Below are 19,912 nucleotides of genomic sequence, written 5' to 3'. Positions count from 1 at the left end.
TTCAACGCCTGCCTTTGGCACAGGGCTTGATCCTGGAGTCCCGGGATCGAGTCCCAGGATCGAGTCCCAGGATCGAGTCCCACGTAAGGCTCTCGGCATGGAGCCTGCTTCTCCCTCGGCCCGTGTCTCTGCCTCTCTCAAATAAATAAATAAATAAACAAATAAATAAATAAATAAATAAATCTTAAAAAAAAAAAAAAAAACTTAGCCTGGGCCATAACTTTCTCTACGCTTCTAGAAGCTATCCCAGTATCGAGGTCACACTATCTCCTGGGACATTTGCCAGGGTGTTAAATCTTGTATTTCAGGAGAGTTGCCCATCTTTATGGTCTGACCATGGGTCAAGTACCCTGAGAATTCAGTCTTACATGTCTTTTCCCATTTGGATCATGCAGCTTTTCTGGGGGAGTTATAGCCTGATGGCTAGGAGAGGAGACAGGTACAGATCTTACAGGAAGTGATGCTGTCTTGCAGAAAGAGATGTCTGCATTGTCTCCAAGCAAGGTAATAACAAATGCTTCTTCTTTTTTTCTTTTTTAGCACCCATTGAATTTATTCAGCGCAAGCACAGAAGTACTGTCTTCATGCTGTCACACACAGACAATAACACAGATAAAGTACTATTCCACATTTTGCCCAAGTTTATATTTTTGAGGCTCATTTATATGTTTTCATATGCCACAGACCACCATTTAAATAATGGATATTTTCAATGCTAATTCCTTTGTTGACTTTCTCAATATCTTCTGTAGCCATCTTCATGACTCTAATATACAGAGCATGCTGTTTTCCTTCTGCCATGATTGCAGCAATCACATCTACTGCAGTAGGGTAAAGCTTGGCTCCAGGAGAAGTTAAGCCTAGACACATGATATTTGCTCTACTGAGTACAAATTTGATGGCTCCTTTATCAACCTACTGGTGTGACAGAATAAAAGGATATTTGTGAAGTAACCTTAGGGCTGGATAAAAAAGGTCCTTCTCTTTATCTAAAAAATAGTAACTATCCATTCACTGTAAGGAGGTCTATATGTTTATGGCACTGCACTGTTTTGACAGGATGAGGCCATGGTTCTTTATCTGGAAATTGCTCTATCAACTGGTTCTTCATAATTGAGGTTTTCAACTGGATGCAGTTGGACACATTTTCTTTTTCATCAAACTTCTTGAACATGTTCCGAAGCGAAGGGCTGGAGACAGTAGGGAAGAGCCTGGAATGGGAAAATCTGAATTAGCAAGGGTCCAGCAGCTCCCTTCGATGAAGTTTTGGAATATAGGTGAGGTTTAGTGGAGTGAGGTCTGGAGCCAATGACCAAGAAAGAATTCTTGAGATGTCTTTGGTGCAAAATGGTGGTTTTATTAAAGCACAGGGGACAGCACCCATGGGCAGGAAGAGCTGCTGCCCCAGGGCCTGTGAGGGATGGCTGCTTATATACACCTGGCAGTTGGGAGGTGTTTGAGGATAGCGTTCTCTCCAAGGTATTTTGGAAGCAAGGTTTCCAGGACCTTGAGGGGGCTAGCTATTGTTGGGAAAAGGTCACTTATTACTGTCTAATAAAACCTGTGTCATGAGACCCTTCAGATGTATATAGGTGGGCCATGTGCTTGGGGGATGATTGACAACATGAATCTTTGGGGGTAGAGAACAAGGAAATTTCTAAAGAAATTTTTATATGTTAAAGTAGACTTACAGGATCCTGGGGGTCGGACCAGGATTGCCTTTTGCCCTTAGCAAAATATTAACATTGAGGCAGTTAAGTTGGTAAAGGAATGTTCCTTTGCCTGTTTCAAGGACTTATCAGTATGCTGCCCCAGGCTTGTGCTTTCTCCTCAGCTAGCTCTGTTCCCCCATCACCTTGACACTGGAAAAGTCAGCAGTGACAGTCGGTCGTAGCTGCTGTCCTTGCCTGGAAAGGGAGACAGCCAGCTGCACTTTACAGCTCTAAAGGAAACTGACTACTTCTGCTCCTCTGAATCCAGTGCCCTTTTGCTGGCTTATTTAGGGCAACCAATTTCTCTTACGAACTGGTAGCTCAAAGGGTGGGACTTGAGAAGAAAAAAGAGCTAGAGCAATCGTTCTAGTTGTAGGAAGAGAAAGGAGAGATAGGAAGAGAAAGGAGTGACAGCACTTGTTCTTAATAGGGACAGAGTGGGGATGCCTGGGTGGCTCAGGGGTTGAGCATCTGCCTTTGGCTCAGGGCATGATCCCGGGGTGCAAGGATCGAGTTCCACATTGGGCTCCATGCGAGCAGCCTGCTCCTCTCCTTCTGCCTATGTCTCTGCCTATGTCTCTGCCTATCTCTCAGTGTGTCTCATGAATATGAATAAATAAATAAAATCTGTGTGTCTCATGAAAAAATAAAATCTTTAAAAAATTTTTATTTATTTATTCATGAGACACACACACAGAGAGAGAGAGAGAGAGAGAGAGAGAGAGAGAGAGAGGCAGAGACACAGGCAGAGGGAGAAGCAGGCTCCATGCAGGGAGCCTGATGTGGGACTCGATCCTGGGACTCCAGGATCACACCCTGGGCCAAAGGCAGGCGCTAAACCACTGAGCCACCCAGAGATCCCCAAATAAATAAAATCTTAAAAAAAATAGAAATGGGGTGGGCCATTTCCGCAGGCTCAGAGGAATCCCGTTGAAAGTTTGGGGGTGTCCACCTGAAGTCCCTATAGCAAGTTTTAGGGTCTCTCTCTTTCATACACACACACACACACACACAGACCGCATAGCCTAACAGATCTCCTAGGGGTGGCTTATTAACCTTACGTAGAATTTAGCCACTCTAATTCGTCCTGGGTCTGGGTCTCAGCCTTCTTGCTACACAAAGCATCTCTGGTTGCTTCAGTGGTAACTAGCAATTACCATCTCATCACCTGTGAGAGTTTTAATGCTTAGACTGCCAGCTGTATTTGGTGCATGGGTGCTCCACCTATTCCATGAAGAGGTTCTCATTGCCAGCCAAGCAGGGAACAAGCTAGTTCCAAAATCCCGCTCTAAATTGCCTTCCTTCCCACTCCCATCTGTCTTGAGTTAGTTTCTCCAGAAACAGATGTTGAGATTGATTTTGGCAAGCAGTATACGAATTAACTATCGTCCTCAGTGGCAGGGAAGGGTGAAAGGAGGATTGATCAGAGGCTGAAGTTGAACTGTGGTGCAGCCTGTGGAAGTCTCTGAGTCATCTATGGCCATCGCAGTTGACAATTTTTGCAACTGGGCCATTATTGCACAGCACTTGTCCTTTATCTTCAGCAGTCCCAAAAAGGGCCTACCTATGGGTGAAGCTGCCCTGTGGGCAGAACTGACCTCTTAGAAGGCCCATAGCAAAGTCTATAATATTATAATAATATATAATCAGAGTGCCTGGGTGGCTCATTTGATTAAGCATCCCACTCTTCGGCTCAGATCATGATCTCAGGGTCATGGGATCGAGCCTCACATTAGGCTCTGAGCTGGGTGTGGAGCCTATCTAAGAATCTTTCTCCCTTTGCCCTTCTTCCCCCCTTGTGTACTTGAGCTCTCTTTCTCTCTCGCTCTCTCTCAAAAATTTATATGTATATAATTGCTCTACAAAATGAGATTAATAACATAACTATAATCCATATATAAAATTGTATACTGTAAAACAATATATAACCATTCTTTAAAATATTTTCTCACTGGGATGCCTAGGTGGCTCAGTGGTTGAACGTCTGCCTTTGGCTCGAGGCGTGATCAAGTCCCACGTCGGGCTCCCTGCTTGGAGCCTGCTTCTCCCTCTGCCTGTGTCTCTGCCTCTCTCTCTCTCTCTCTCTCTCTGTGTGTGTGTGTGTGTCTCATGAGTAAATGAATAAAAATCTTTTTAAAAATAATAAATAAATAAAATATTTTCTCACCAAAAACAGATAGCTATCTCAGGGACTGAGAAGGTAGAAGATTGTGGCAGACATAGAAATATATAATCAAAAAAAAAAAAAAGAAATATATAATCACTTTACAAAATCTTTTGGTAGACTGATTTAGTTTGTGACATCCTTGATATGATGCCTAGAAAAACTAAAGAAATCAGGTGAACCTAGAACTTTGAAGATCTCTGAGGGTCATCCATGCCTGATGTAATTAGAGATAACTGCTTGGAGGGCATCTGGCTAGGGCTGTTCACATCACTCCTCTAGAACCCCTATAACTTGGTCAAGAATGAATGAGGATCCCAGATGCCCAAACAGAAGCCCAGAAAGCCAGGGGTGAGCCCTCTTAGCCAACTCGCTTTCTTCTTTGGCCACATTGCAGAGGCCCTAACCCACCCAGACTTTATTTCCTTACGTACGCTAGTATGAACAAATGTTAACAACTTCTCCAAAAGCAAGAAAGTATGGGTGCTGCACGAGAATTGGCACCTACCAAACAGTGACACACATCTCTATATATAGAGATAGATAGGCCCTAATTGTAAACTTTAATGAATGTAAAGTTTGGGAAAATAGAAATTAATGTTAAAGCTCTTTAGCCTTTAGCTTTTATTCTCACCAGTGTCTGCATTGAACAATTTATCAGTCAATCTAAGTATATTTGGCTCTAAAATCATAAAATTGGCTTTTAAATTTTAAATACTACAGTTTTCTACTTTACCAAACCAGTAACTTTTAAACCTAAGTTCAAATCATCCAATGACTTATTCTTAACCAAAGCAGACATTTGTCTCCATCTTCAGAGACACTGTCAGAATATTCCCCAGAGTACAGGGAGGAGTGTCCTGGAACATAGTCAGCCCTTCCCCTGTTGCCAAGCAGTGAGAGTGTTTATTTCTAAATGGTGACATTGAGAGAGCTTGGTGGACTGGTCCAGCTGCTCTGAATACAGAAACAATTTATAGACCAACAAAATTATCTGGTAGATGGAGGCTGCACTTGAAAACAGTCCTAAAGCCCAGTAGACCTAAGCAATCCCCCTGCCCCACTGCTTTCACCTACCAGAATCTTAGACCCATAGGACACCAGAAGGGACTGGACCGTCCAGACCACTTGTCACCTCCCACCCTTCCCCACTCCCCTCAACCTGACAGGCACAGACAAGTCAAGTTACTTGCATTGGTTTAGGTACTCCTAGTTGCCTGGAACTCAGCCCAGAAGTTGAGATTTAATTCATCACTTGTATGCAGCCAGAGATTAAAATTATTTTAAGTGACTTTAATGTGCAAAAAAGTTTGAGAACCACTGCTCCACACCAGAGCTTTGCCAGTTTTCCTCCAAATCTGATTTTAGCAGATAAAGGTGTTGAAGAAGATAAGCACAGAAGATAATGGAATGTGAAGGGCACTTTACTTCTGGGTGCAAGGTCATGAACAGGCTATGTGATGACACCAGTCAGCTGATCTCTCTGGGTTCAGTTTCCTCATACATAACATTAAATGGGCTCATTCAGTGTCAGAGATCTGCTTCACTGTCAAGTTCTGGGCTTGACCCTGAAGCCTAAAGCCCTTAGAGGATTGCTGTCACCTGTTCCAAGTCTCTCCCTCTAAAGTAGGGTTCAGCTGGCTTGTCCCAGAGGGCATTTGAAAAATCTTTGCTCAAAAATACTTTCTCAGGACGTCTGGGTGGCTCAGCAGTTGAGCGTCTGCCTTTGGCCCAGGGAGTGATCCCAGGATCTGGGACGGAGTCCCACATTGGGTTTCTTGTAGGGAGCCTGCTTCTCCCTCTGCCTCCCTCTCTCTCTCTCTCTCTCATGAAAAATAAATAAAATCTTTTTAAAAAAATACTTTCCCACACACCTTTTCTAGTGCACAAACCTGGGGTTAATGAGGCAGAAGAGTCTCAGAAGCCTACGTGGCTTCTGAGGGCGTTAACAAGGACAAGAAAAGCATGGACTAGGGAAAGTCACTTATGGGAAGAGAGGTCAGTAACAGTAACAGAGATGCCACTATATGGGCTCAGTGAGTGGGAGAAAAGATGAGACTGAGCTTCCTGAGGGTGGTGACAGACAAAGCTGATAGAAGCTTTGTCCCTGGGATGTTTCTTTTCAATTCATCTGTAGTTCTACCTCTATCCATGAAATATCTTGTGACAAACAGGTCAATAGGACCTTTGTCTTTCTCCTGAATTGAAAACGTGTTTCCAATAGATAGGAAGGTGTCTCCACTTGGATCAAGTACAGAATCTAAGTGCATCTGGAAGGTGCTCGAGGCTCTGAGCTATGGTCATCTTCCCATGTTTCTGTGATGATTGCACCATGTCAGGGACTGATGGGAAAATCAGTTTCTTTCCAACATTTGTATGAATGTGTACAGTAAGGGACAGTAGGGAGTCCATTTTGCTTTTTTATTTTTCTGATTTTAATTTTGTTTTATTAGAATACAGTTGAATATTTGATAAAACTCTAAAAAATAAAATACTTCTCTTCATCCTTGTTCCAAACCACCCATTTTTGCCCCTTTATAAGTAATCTTTGTTCCGAAACTGGAAGTAATCTATAGGAAGTATTGTTTCCTTAATTTCGGAAGTATATTGAAAAGGAATATAATAGGTAGAGTAAAATTTAGAAAATTGTGGCCAGGGGCCAGTGGGTGGCTCAGTTAAGCATCTGACTCTTTGGTTTCAATTCAGGTCATGGTCTCAGGACTGTGAGAAGGAGCCCTGCATCAGGCTCTGAGCTGGGTGTGGAGACTGCTTAAGATTCTCTCTCATCCTCTCACCCTCCCCTCGCAGCCCCCTCACCCTAAAATAATTTTTAGCCAGTTTTGAAGAATTGGAAAGACTTGAATTCATTGAAAAATACTTCTGTTACTCTGTGAGCAGAGAGAGGGGATGAAGTTATAGGAGAAATAATGCCAGTGGAAGCTGTGAGGTCAGAGAAAATAGGAGTGAGACACCTCATCTTACAGGAAGAGCCAGACTAGGACTGTCCTTCAGTATAGGGGTCCTGGGAGTCTTTGGACTATGAAGCTAAACCTGCCTGTCCTTGTATCTGGTAATGTACACCTGATTTGTGTTGAGAGGATGCAGGCCAGACCTACTGACCCTAAGATCCACATAAAGCCTGTTTTGTCATACAAAATGCTGGACACTGCATCAAAAGGCTCTGACATTTTAATGAATAATGTACCTGTAGCTTCTATTTATTGCCGTTATACTAATAGCTCATTTAATCACTTAACAAACGCAAGAGGTTATTAAACCATTTCACATGCAAGAATTGTGAGGTTCGTAATTAAATCAGGGATTGACACTGGTAAGGATGATATAAGGATTTCTTTTTATTACAATCTGAAAAGATTGTAGTCCTATATCTGAGTAACAGCACACATCCTGCCTGATGGTCCCATTATCTCTGGTCTTTAGCCATCTTGGCCCACTTTACCAGGTAGTAACACACAGTCTGTGTTCATATGGAAAGGGAGAAATTAACTATGAGCTATCACCTGATGGCAGGCTCCATTGAAGTCACAGGATGGGCCCACATCCAGAGCAGATCCTAACAGATGCTGACCTAAGAAATGTCATCATCATACAACCCTGAAGGAACATCCTGCCCTTTTACCACTAAAAAAAATCTGAAAAACAACCATAAACATAAACATAATTTAAATTTTGTATTTTTTATGGTGAATAGCCATCATCTTCCCAAACAGCTTTCTGAAGCCAATAGTCCTGGTTATATAAAAAAAATCTTGGGGCACCTGGGTGGCCAGTGGTTGAGCATCTGCCTTTGGCTCAGGTCATGATCCCAGGGTCCTGGGATCAAGGTAGAGAGCCTGCTTCTCCCCTCTGCCTATGTCTCTGTTTCTCTCTGTGTGTCTCTCATGAATAAATAAATAAAAATCTTTTTAAAAACCACAAAGTTTTATCAATGCTCTCCTTTTCAAAAACTGTGTTCATTTTCTCTCTATGAAACAGGGCTGTCTGCAAAGCCTTGAACCACAATGTAACTTTGGCTTACCAAAACAGCAGCTGAAAAGGAGAGAATAATTATCTTTTTTTTTCTTTTTTTTAAATTTTTGTTTATTTATGATAGTCACACAGAGAGAGAGAGAGGCAGAGACATAGGCAGAGGGAGAAGCAGGCTCCATGCACTGGGAGCCCGACGTGGGATTCGATCCCAGGGTCTCCAGGATCACGCCCTTAGGCCAAAGGAAGGCGCTAAACCGCTGCGCCACCCAGGGTTCCCTAATTATCTTTTTTTAAGTTTTTTTTTTTAAGTTTTTTTTAATTTTTAGGTAATCTCTACACACAGCATGGGACTTGAATTCATAACCCCGATTATCAAGTTTCATACTCCACTCACTGAGCCAGCCAGGCGCTCCTCTGAACTTCTTATTGAAGGAAACCAAAGTCCTAAACTGATGCATGTGAAAAATTATGTTGGGTTTAAAAAGGAAAGCCCTCAAGACTTAAATCTTAGACGTTTTTAAAGTGAAGATTAAGAATGCATGCTTGCTAAATAGGATTCTGTTCAATGAACAGAATTTTCAATATGAAATTTGAGTTTCCCAATATTAAACATAGTTACATATTTCATTTATATAGTACCTCCTAAAAAGAAAAAAAAGTTACTACTTATACAATACATGGCCTATTGCTAATACCCAGCAATTCAGACTGTTGAAGCTGGAACAAATCTTAGACACTCTTTGGATTCAGAGATGATCAACATTTTTCGCCACCTCATTTCAAAATGAAATATTCTGCAGAACTCTAATATTTAAAACCTACCATGATTTTTCCATAGAATATTGCCATTTTCTTAAGTGATACTTAAATGCACAAAAATGATGTTGGGGGGAGAGCGCCTGGGTGGCTCAGTGGTTGAGCGTCTGCCTTTGGCCCAGGGAGTGATCCCAGGATCCAGGATCCAGTCCCACATGGCCTCTCTGTGGGGAGCCTGCTTTGCCCCTGCCTGTGTTTCTGCCTCTCTCTCTCTCTCTCTCTCTCTCTTGTTGTGTGTGTGTCTCATGAGTAAATGAATAAAAATCTTTTTAAAAATAATAAATAAATAAAATATTTTCTCACCAAAAACAGATAGCTATCTCAGGGACTGAGAAGGTAGAAGATTGTGGCAGACATAGAAATATATAATCAAAAAAAAAAAAAAAGAAATATATAATCACTTTACAAAATCTTTTGGTAGAATGTTTTAGTTTGTATGACACCTTGATATGATGCCTAGAAAAACTAAAGAAATCAGGTGAACCTAGAACTTTGAAGATCTCTGAGGGTCATCCATGCCTGATGTAATTAGAGATAACTGCTTGGAGGGCATCTGGCTAGGGCTGTTCACATCACTCCTCTAGAACCCCTATAACTTGGTCAAGAATGAATGAGGATCCCAGATGCCCAAACAGAAGCCCAGAAAGCCAGGGGTGAGCCCTCTTAGCCAACTCGCTTTCTTCTTTGGCCACATTGCAGAGGCCCTAACCCACCCAGACTTTATTTCCTTACGTACGCTAGTATGAACAAATGTTAACAACTTCTCCAAAAGCAAGAAAAGTATGGGTGCTGCACGAGAATTGGCACCTACCAAACAGTGACACACATCTCTATATATAGAGATAGATAGGCCCTAATTGTAAACTTTAATGAATGTAAAGTTTGGGAAAATAGAAATTAATGTTAAAGCTCTTTAGCCTTTAGCTTTTATTCTCACCAGTGTCTGCATTGAACAATTTATCAGTCAATCTAAGTATATTTGGCTCTAAAATCATAAAATTGGCTTTTAAATTTTAAATACTACAGTTTTCTACTTTACCAAACCAGTAACTTTTAAACCTAAGTTCAAATCATCCAATGACTTATTCTTAACCAAAGCAGACATTTGTCTCCATCTTCAGAGACACTGTCAGAATATTCCCCAGAGTACAGGGAGGAGTGTCCTGGAACATAGTCAGCCCTTCCCCTGTTGCCAAGCAGTGAGAGTGTTTATTTCTAAATGGTGACATTGAGAGAGCTTGGTGGACTGGTCCAGCTGCTCTGAATACAGAAACAATTTATAGACCAACAAAATTATCTGGTAGATGGAGGCTGCACTTGAAAACAGTCCTAAATCCCAGTAGACCTAAGCAATCCCCCTGCCCCACTGCTTTCACCTACCAGAATCTTAGACCCATAGGACACCAGAAGGGACTGGACCGTCCAGACCACTTGTCACCTCCCACCCTTCCCCACTCCCCTCAACCTGACAGGCACAGACAAGTCAAGTTACTTGCATTGGTTTAGGTACTCCTAGTTGCCTGGAACTCAGCCCAGAAGTTGAGATTTAATTCATCACTTGTATGCAGCCAGAGATTAAAATTATTTTAAGTGACTTTAATGTGCAAAAAAGTTTGAGAACCACTGCTCCACACCAGAGCTTTGCCAGTTTTCCTCCAAATCTGATTTTAGCAGATAAAGGTGTTGAAGAAGATAAGCACAGAAGATAATGGAATGTGAAGGGCACTTTACTTCTGGGTGCAAGGTCATGAACAGGCTATGTGATGACACCAGTCAGCTGATCTCTCTGGGTTCAGTTTCCTCATACATAACATTAAATGGGCTCATTCAGTGTCAGAGATCTGCTTCACTGTCAAGTTCTGGGCTTGACCCTGAAGCCTAAAGCCCTTAGAGGATTGCTGTCACCTGTTCCAAGTCTCTCCCTCTAAAGTAGGGTTCAGCTGGCTTGTCCCAGAGGGCATTTGAAAAATCTTTGCTCAAAAATACTTTCTCAGGACGTCTGGGTGGCTCAGCAGTTGAGCGTCTGCCTTTGGCCCAGGGAGTGATCCCAGGATCTGGGATGGAGTCCCACATTGGGTTTCTTGTAGGGAGCCTGCTTCTCCCTCTGCCTCCCTCTCTCTCTCTCTCTCTCATGAATAAATAAATAAAATCTTTTTAAAAAAATACTTTCCCACACACCTTTTCTAGTGCACAAACCTGGGGTTAATGAGGCAGAAGAGTCTCAGAAGCCTACGTGGCTTCTGAGGGCGTTAACAAGGACAAGAAAAGCATGGACTAGGGAAAGTCACTTATGGGAAGAGAGGTCAGTAACAGTAACAGAGATGCCACTATATGGGCTCAGTGAGTGGGAGAAAAGATGAGACTGAGCTTCCTGAGGGTGGTGACAGACAAAGCTGATAGAAGCTTTGTCCCTGGGATGTTTCTTTTCAATTCATCTGTAGTTCTACCTCTATCCATGAAATATCTTGTGACAAACAGGTCAATAAGACCTTTGTCTTTCTCCTGAATTGAAAACGTGTTTCCAATAGATAGGAAGGTGTCTCCACTTGGATCAAGTACAGAATCTAAGTGCATCTGGAAGGTGCTCAAGGCTCTGAGCTATGGTCATCTTCCCATGTTTCTGTGATGATTGCACCATGTCAGGGACTGATGGGAAAATCAGTTTCTTTCCAACATTTGTATGAATGTGTACAGTAAGGGACAGTAGGGAGTCCATTTTGCTTTTTTATTTTTCTGATTTTAATTTTGTTTTATTAGAATACAGTTGAATATTTGATAAAACTCTAAAAAATAAAATACTTCTCTTCATCCTTGTTCCAAACCACCCATTTTTGCCCCTTTATAAGTAATCTTTGTTCCGAAACTGGAAGTAATCTATAGGAAGTATTGTTTCCTTAATTTCGGAAGTATATTGAAAAGGAATATAATAGGTAGAGTAAAATTTAGAAAATTGTGGCCAGGGGCCAGTGGGTGGCTCAGTTAAGCATCTGACTCTTTGGTTTCAATTCAGGTCATGGTCTCAGGACTGTGAGAAGGAGCCCTGCATCAGGCTCTGAGCTGGGTGTGGAGACTGCTTAAGATTCTCTCTCATCCTCTCACCCTCCCCTCGCAGCCCCCTCACCCTAAAATAATTTTTAGCCAGTTTTGAAGAATTGGAAAGACTTGAATTCATTGAAAAATACTTCTGTTACTCTGTGAGCAGAGAGAGGGGATGAAGTTATAGGAGAAATAATGCCAGTGGAAGCTGTGAGGTCAGAGAAAATAGGAGTGAGACACCTCATCTTACAGGAAGAGCCAGACTAGGACTGTCCTTCAGTATAGGGGTCCTGGGAGTCTTTGGACTATGAAGCTAAACCTGCCTGTCCTTGTATCTGGTAATGTACACCTGATTTGTGTTGAGAGGATGCAGGCCAGACCTACTGACCCTAAGATCCACATAAAGCCTGTTTTGTCATACAAAATGCTGGACACTGCATCAAAAGGCTCTGACATTTTAATGAATAATGTACCTGTAGCTTCTATTTATTGCCGTTATACTAATAGCTCATTTAATCACTTAACAAACGCAAGAGGTTATTAAACCATTTCACATGCAAGAATTGTGAGGTTCGTAATTAAATCAGGGATTGACACTGGTAAGGATGATATAAGGATTTCTTTTTATTACAATCTGAAAAGATTGTAGTCCTATATCTGAGTAACAGCACACATCCTGCCTGATGGTCCCATTATGTCTGGTCTTTAGCCATCTTGGCCCACTTTACCAGGTAGTAACACACAGTCTGTGTTCATATGGAAAGGGAGAAATTAACTATGAGCTATCACCTGATGGCAGGCTCCATTGAAGTCACAGGATGGGCCCACATCCAGAGCAGATCCTAACAGATGCTGACCTAAGAAATGTCATCATCATACAACCCTGAAGGAACATCCTGCCCTTTTACCACTAAAAAAAATCTGAAAAACAACCATAAACATAAACATAATTTAAATTTTGTATTTTTTATGGTGAATAGCCATCATCTTCCCAAACAGCTTTCTGAAGCCAATAGTCCTGGTTATATAAAAAAAATCTTGGGGCACCTGGGTGGCCAGTGGTTGAGCATCTGCCTTTGGCTCAGGTCATGATCCCAGGGTCCTGGGATCAAGGTAGAGAGCCTGCTTCCCCCTCTGCCTATGTCTCTGTTTCTCTCTGTGTGTCTCTCATGAATAAATAAATAAAAATCTTTTTAAAAACCACAAAGTTTTATCAATGCTCTCCTTTTCAAAAACTGTGTTCATTTTCTCTCTATGAAACAGGGCTGTCTGCAAAGCCTTGAACCACAATGTAACTTTGGCTTACCAAAACAGCAGCTGAAAAGGAGAGAATAATTATCTTTTTTTTTCTTTTTTTTTAAATTTTTGTTTATTTATGATAGTCACACAGAGAGAGAGAGAGGCAGAGACATAGGCAGAGGGAGAAGCAGGCTCCATGCACTGGGAGCCCGACGTGGGATTCGATCCCAGGTCTCCAGGATCACGCCCTAGGCCAAAGGAAGGCGCTAAACCGCTGCGCCACCCAGGGTTCCCTAATTATCTTTTTTAAAGTTTTTTTTTTTAAAGTTTTTTTTTAATTTTTAGGTAATCTCTACACACAGCATGGGACTTGAATTCATAACTCCGATTATCAAGTTTCATACTCCACTCACTGAGCCAGCCAGGCGCTCCTCTGAACTTCTTATTGAAGGAATCCAAAGTCCTAAACTGATGCATGTGAAAAATTATGTTGGGTTTAAAAAGGAAAGCCCTCAAGACTTAAATCTTAGACGTTTTTAAAGTGAAGATTAAGAATGCATGCTTGCTAAATAGGATTCTGTTCAATGAACAGAATTTTCAATATGAAATTTGAGTTTCCCAATATTAAACATAGTTACATATTTCATTTATATAGTACCTCCTAAAAAGAAAAAAAAGTTACTACTTATACAATACATGGCCTATTGCTAATACCCAGCAATTCAGACTGTTGAAGCTGGAACAAATCTTAGACACTCTTTGGATTCAGAGATGATCAACATTTTTCGCCACCTCATTTCAAAATGAAATATTCTGCAGAACTCTAATATTTAAAACCTACCATGATTTTTCCATAGAATATTGCCATTTTCTTAAGTGATACTTAAATGCACAAAAATGATGTTGGGGGGAGAGCGCCTGGGTGGCTCAGTGGTTGAGCGTCTGCCTTTGGCTCAGGGAGTGATCCCAGGATCCAGGATCCAGTCCCACATGGCCTCTCTGTGGGGAGCCTGCTTTGCCCCCTGCCTGTGTTTCTGCCTCTCTCTCTCTGGGTCTCTCAGAAATAAATAAATAAATCTTTAAAAAAAAAAAAAAAAAAAGAAGGAAAATTCTCTTTTGGAAAAAAAGATCTGGGGGAACAGAACAAGAAAAGCAAGCAGTTTGTTTTCAATAAGTATATTTGAGCTCTGCTTTTTTCCTAAAGTACAAATATTTGGCAATAGAATTTTTTCATCAACAAAGATACTTTTGCCATTTAAGATAAAAATGTGGGCAGCCTGGGTAACTCAACAGTTTGGCACCGCCATCAGCCCAGGTCCTGATCCTGGAGACCTAGGATTGAGTCCCACGTCGGGCTCCCTACATGGAGCCTGCTTCTCCCTCTGCCTGTCTCTCTCTCTCATGAATAATAATAATTTTTTTAAAAAGATAAAAATGTTACATCTTAAGCCCAAACAAGGAAAAAATGGGAGCCCTGCAATTTGAACCATTAGCATTGCCCCTAAAATATCACATTAGAACAAACAAGATATAAAAGGCAAAAGAGTTCTCACCAACTGTTCCAAAAGGAAATATGTCTTCTCTGTATGAAGGATGAAGCCAGTGATTATACACAAATTGTTTTTTTTCCACCACTTTCCTTAGTTGAGAACAACCATGGGTTCATATGAAATTATTAGGCTCATTATGTCTGTCACACACAGGCACGCTTAAACAAAGGAAAGAAAATACACTTATACTATCACATGATCACTTTCAAACTATTAAACTATTATTAAAAACAAGAACCCGGGGCAGTCCCAGTGGCTTAGCGATTTAGTGCTGCCTTCAGCCCGGGGTGTGATCCTGAAGACCCAGGATTGAGTCCCGCGTTGGGCTCCGTGTGTGGAGCCTGCTTCTCCCTCTGCCTGTGTCTCTGCCTCTGTGTGTGTGTCTGTGTGTGTGTGTGTGTGTCATGAATGAAATAAATAAAATCTTTAAAAAACAATACAAGAAGCCATCCAGAGCCCTACAAGATCCAGGTGCTCACATATACACAGGCCAGTTTTACTGAAGACAGTGCCCAGCCAGTGGAGGAGCTGCCAGCACTGCAGGACACCTCTCACCTTCCCAGAGCTCACTGCTCAGCAGCACCAGGCACTGTAGATCTCTCCACCTGCTCAGTAGTAAGTTGGCTGGTATTTCTGTACTTGATAATTGGCAAAGTTTAACATCATCATCATTTTTTTTCAACATCATCATCGATTCTTCACTTAAAACACCGTGAAAGCCATGCAAATGTTGTTTGAAAAAAGAAAAGGTTTTGTGAATTCCTGAAACTACCCAATGCATTTTTGAGAGTTACATGAATCTGGGTGGTTGAAGTAAGATAGAAAGAAGTTGTACAAAGCTATATTCAAATTAAAATCATTTGCTTTCAGGGATCCCTGGGTGGCACAGCGGTTTGGCGCCTGCCTTTGGCCCAGGGCGCGATCCTGGAGACCCGGAATCGAATCCCACGTGGGGCTCCCTGTGCATGGAGCCTGCTTCTCCCTCTGCCTGTGTCTCTGCCTCTCTCTCTCTCTGTGACTATCATAAATAAATAAAAATTTAAAAAAAAAGAAATAAAATCATTTGCTTTCAGCACCTTGTGCCAAAATTCTGTAAACACCCATCCTCTTTCACAGAGTGTATACACCTGAGAGACAGAGTTCCACGTTAAGATTCAAAATGTGCCAAGAGATCGTGTGAAGTTTAGGAAGCTACTCAACCCTTCTTAGCCTCAGTTTCCTCACCTGTAAAATGGGGACCACAGGCCTCCTTCACAGAGATGTTAGATATGTAAAAATGCCAGCCAGTGTCCACGTTATCAGCAGAATATATTTCAAAATAGATGAAAAAAATAATATCAGTGAGACCAAAAAAGAGATGCTCAGCTTTGTAAGTGACCGCATGAGAATGAGGAGCTACAAGTAACTAGGATTCTTCACAGCTCCATTGGAGAGGACAAACGTGAGAGATACAAGTAGGTAGCTATTCTATTTATTGCACATATTGATTTATGTAATGAGGGTGGAATCCCTAAAAACACTGCAAGATACAGAAACAACCAAATGGCTCCCAGGAACAACAACAAAGCAATCAGTGCAGCATATAGGAGAATGGGATAGGCAAAGTGTCAGAGCCACAAAATCTAAACAGAAGATGCTGAACCACGGTGAGCACCCAGCGCCCAGCACATCCTTGGAGTTGTAGTCCTGCCGCCCTGTAAGCCCCAGGCTGGGAACGACTAAGAGACTACAGTTCCCAGCATGCCCTGGAGATAAGCCCCGCCCCTAGCCCCGCCCCCGAGCACCCGGGGCGGAGCGCCGATGTCCTGCGAGCCCCGCTCCCAGAAACACCAACCAGCCGGCCCCTGACGTCCTGGCTGGCGCTGTAATCGTAAGAGTGCATCTTCACGAATTGCCCATGGCGCGACTTGTGGCCAAAGCCGGGTTTCTAGTCGAGCAAGTGCCGCAGCGCACATCTGACAGCCTGCGGCGAGCGGGCTTTGTGGATACAGCCGGGCCTCGGGGATCAGCACGCCCCGCCCTTCCCACCGCCTCGCTCCCCGCCTCTTCTCGCCAAGGCCTCCGAGCCACGCCCCCTCGGACATGCGCAGTGCCGCCGGGCCGCGCAGGTTGAGGCCACCGGGCTTGGAGGTGGAGCTAGCGGCCCGCGCGGACCTGGCGGTTGGTGTGGCCGCTTGGAATCCGCGCGGAAGCTCGTAAGCCGTTATTTGAAACGTAAACTCACCGGTTGCAATGGAAATACCGGTACCTGGAAACCTGGAGCTTGCCTTTTCAAAGCCACCTTTCCCGCCGTCACTTCTGTCCTTGGGGGCTGCCCAAATCATCCCCATGGGCTATTGGCGGTGTGGCCGCAGAGCAACTCTTGCACCCCTGGGCTGGCTGAACAGTCCACACTTCATCAGGCCTCTTAGAGGGACTGCACAGTGCGGTGTTGTGCAAAGGAGAAACATGACAGTGGAGAGGCCCCAAGCTGCATGGTACAGATGGGAAACTCAGGCGGGCAGGTCAGTGACCTCCTAATCCCCTTGGGGGATGACACCCAAGCAATGACTCTAACTCCCCGCAGGGGCTGGTTGACAGGGCTCCCTATAGTGTCCCTCTTGGCCTCGCTCACACAGGCCGGCAGGACTACAAGTTACCTTTGGTCCTTCCCAAAACGTCAGGGAAGTTTATGGAGGAAGATAGCATAACAATTTCTACCCTACAGTCTGGCTCCTTTGGAACCCCTTTACATATCCCTTTTTAAATATTCCTTCAGAACCACAGAATAATTAAACAATTTGTTGCCTTCGGGGGTGATAGTGATATTTTTCCTAAGTCATTTTGTCCATTTATTTTTTCTGATTAGCTAGCTCTCAATTACTAAGTCCCTACACACAGTCTTGAACTCACTTATGCACAGTTCCAATTCTGTGCAGGGAGGATGCAAAAGAGCAAAATATCCATGGTCCTACTTTCTGGAGCAGCAATTCTACAAGAATTGGAAGAAATGAAGTTAAGTAATTTCCAAGGTAGGTAATCAAAAACTTAAAACTAAGACAAAGCTGGAAAGTTATATGCCACTGGTGATTGTTAGATTGATAGTCTATGCCTGAAATGTCAAGACTTTCTCTGAGAAGAAACTCTAAGGAGACCTTAGTTCCCACTATTTATTTATTTTATTTTAATTTTTTAAGATTTCATTTATTCATGAGAGACACACACACAGAGAGAGGCAGAGACACAGGCAGGAGAAGCAGGCTCCATGCACGAAGCCTAATGCGGGACTCCATCCCCGTACACCAGGATCACGGCCTGAGCCAGAAGGCAAACGCTCAACCGCTGAGCCACCCAGGCATCCCTATTTATTGATTTTAAATTTATTTTATTAGAGAGGGAGAGCACAAAGGGGGAGAGTCAGAGGGAGAAGCAGACTCCCCGCTAAGTCGGACATGGGACTTGATCCCAGGACCCCAGACCATGACCCAAGCCGAAGGCAGACGCTTAACCAACTGAGCCACCCAGGTGCCCTCCTATTATTTTAAATAGAAAAAAATTGTAAAGTATAGCAAGTCCATCAAAAAACCCTAACAATTTTTCAGTGTCTGCTGGCTCAGTCACTATAGCTTGCAATTCTTGAGGGTCGTGAGTTCAAGCCCCATGTTGAGAATAGAATTTACTTGATGTGAAAATGTTGGGGTTCAGAGTGAACGGTCAAGAAAGAATTCTTGAGGCATCTTTGATGCAAAAAGAGTGGCTTTATTGGGATCCCTGGGTGGCTCAGTGGTTAAGCGTCTGCCTTTGGCTCAGGATGTGATCCTGGAGTACTGGGATCGAGTCCCATATCGGGCTCCTTGCATGGAACCTGCTTCTCCCTCTGCCTATATCTCTGCCTCTCTCTCTCTCTCTCATGAATAAATAAATGAAATCTTTTTTTTAAAAAAAGGGGGTGAGTTTATTAAAGCACAGGGGACAGAGCCCGTGAGCAGAACTGCACTGGGATGGTGAGGAGTGGCCGATTATATACTTGTAAGTTGGGAGGGGGTTATGGGGTAGCTTAAGTCTCTAAGGTATTTGGAAGCCAGGTTTCCAGGACCTTGAGGGGTTAGCTGTTATTAGGAAAAGGGGATTTACTACTGTCTAGTAAAACTTTTGTCATGAGACCCATCAGATGTATATCAGTGGGCCATATGCTTGGAGGATGATTGCTGACATATATCTTGGTGGGGGTGAGGGTAAAGATAAAGGAAGTTTCCAAAGGAATTGTTTTTTAAGATTTTATTTATTCATGAGAGACACACAGAGAGAGAGAGAGAGGCGAGACACAGGCAGAGGGAGAAGCAGGCTCCATGCAGGGAGTCCGACATAGGACTCAATTCTGGGTCTCCAGGATCAGGCCCCAGGCTGAAGGTAGTGCTAAACCGCTGAGCCACCTGGGCTGTCTCCAAAGGAATTTTTATGTGTTAAGAAGACTTAGAAGATCCTGGAGATTGGGCTAATGTTAAGCTAAGATTATGTTTTGCTTCTAGCCAAGTATTGAACTGAGTTCTTAGAGGAAGGTCACTCTGCCTATCTCAAAGGCTTGTCAATGGGCTGCAAGTTGTAAGGAGATTTAATTTTTTTCTAGATTTCTTTTGCCTTTGTTCTCCACATCATACTTTAAAAATTAAATAAAAAAATAATGCGGCCGTTAGCATATAATTGCTTTCTGTGCAGCGGCAGTGGCCTCTTGTAGACCAGCAGCATCAGATATTATACATCTTGCCAACACTCCAAAGATTTGCAGAGTGACTAGTGTGATTAATGGTCTGCTGATTGTATTTGAAAGCAACAAGAAACTTTTCCTCGTTTCTTTAAAATAAATTATCTATTTATTCATGAGAGACACAGAGAGAGGCAGAGACATAGGCAGAAGGAGAAGCAGGCTCCCCATAGGGAGCCCGATGCAGGGACTCTGTCCCAATACCCCGGGATCATGTCCTGAGCTGAAGGCAGACGTTCAACCACTGAGCCACCCAGGCATCCCTTTTCCTCATTTAAAATGTATTTTTTGAAGACTCAAACTCTCTCTCTCTCTCTCTCTCTCTCTCTCTCTCTATATATATATATATATATATATATATATATATATATATATAAAATCAGCTAAAAATGTTGAGAGAGAAATAACTGCTATGCAATTTGGGTTTTTTTTTTTTAAGATTTATTTGAGAGAACACAAGCAGGGAGGAGGGGCAGAGGGAGAGGGAGAAGCAGACTCCTTGCTGAGCAGGGAGCCCGATCCCAGGACCCTTGGATCATGACCTGAGCCGAAGGCAGATGCTCAACCGACTGAGCCACCCAGGTGCTCCAATCTGGGTATTAAAAATTAAATCCTGGCAGCCCCTGTGGCCCAGCGGTTTAGCGCTGCCTTCAGTCCAGGGCCT

General features: G+C 42.9%; 1 pseudogene; it reads right to left on the bottom strand.

Annotated features, from left to right (window-relative positions):
• Positions 1 to 572: 572 nt before the first annotated feature.
• On the bottom strand, positions 573 to 1,194 carry LOC121496037 (annotated as a pseudogene).
• Between the last annotated feature and the right edge of the window lie 18,718 nt (positions 1,195 to 19,912).

This window comes from Vulpes lagopus, chromosome 7, assembly GCF_018345385.1.
Source record: "Vulpes lagopus strain Blue_001 chromosome 7, ASM1834538v1, whole genome shotgun sequence".
Lineage (NCBI taxonomy): Eukaryota > Metazoa > Chordata > Mammalia > Carnivora > Canidae > Vulpes > Vulpes lagopus.
Note: the sequence above shows the minus strand (reverse complement) of the source record. Positions and strands in the feature narration are given on the sequence as shown.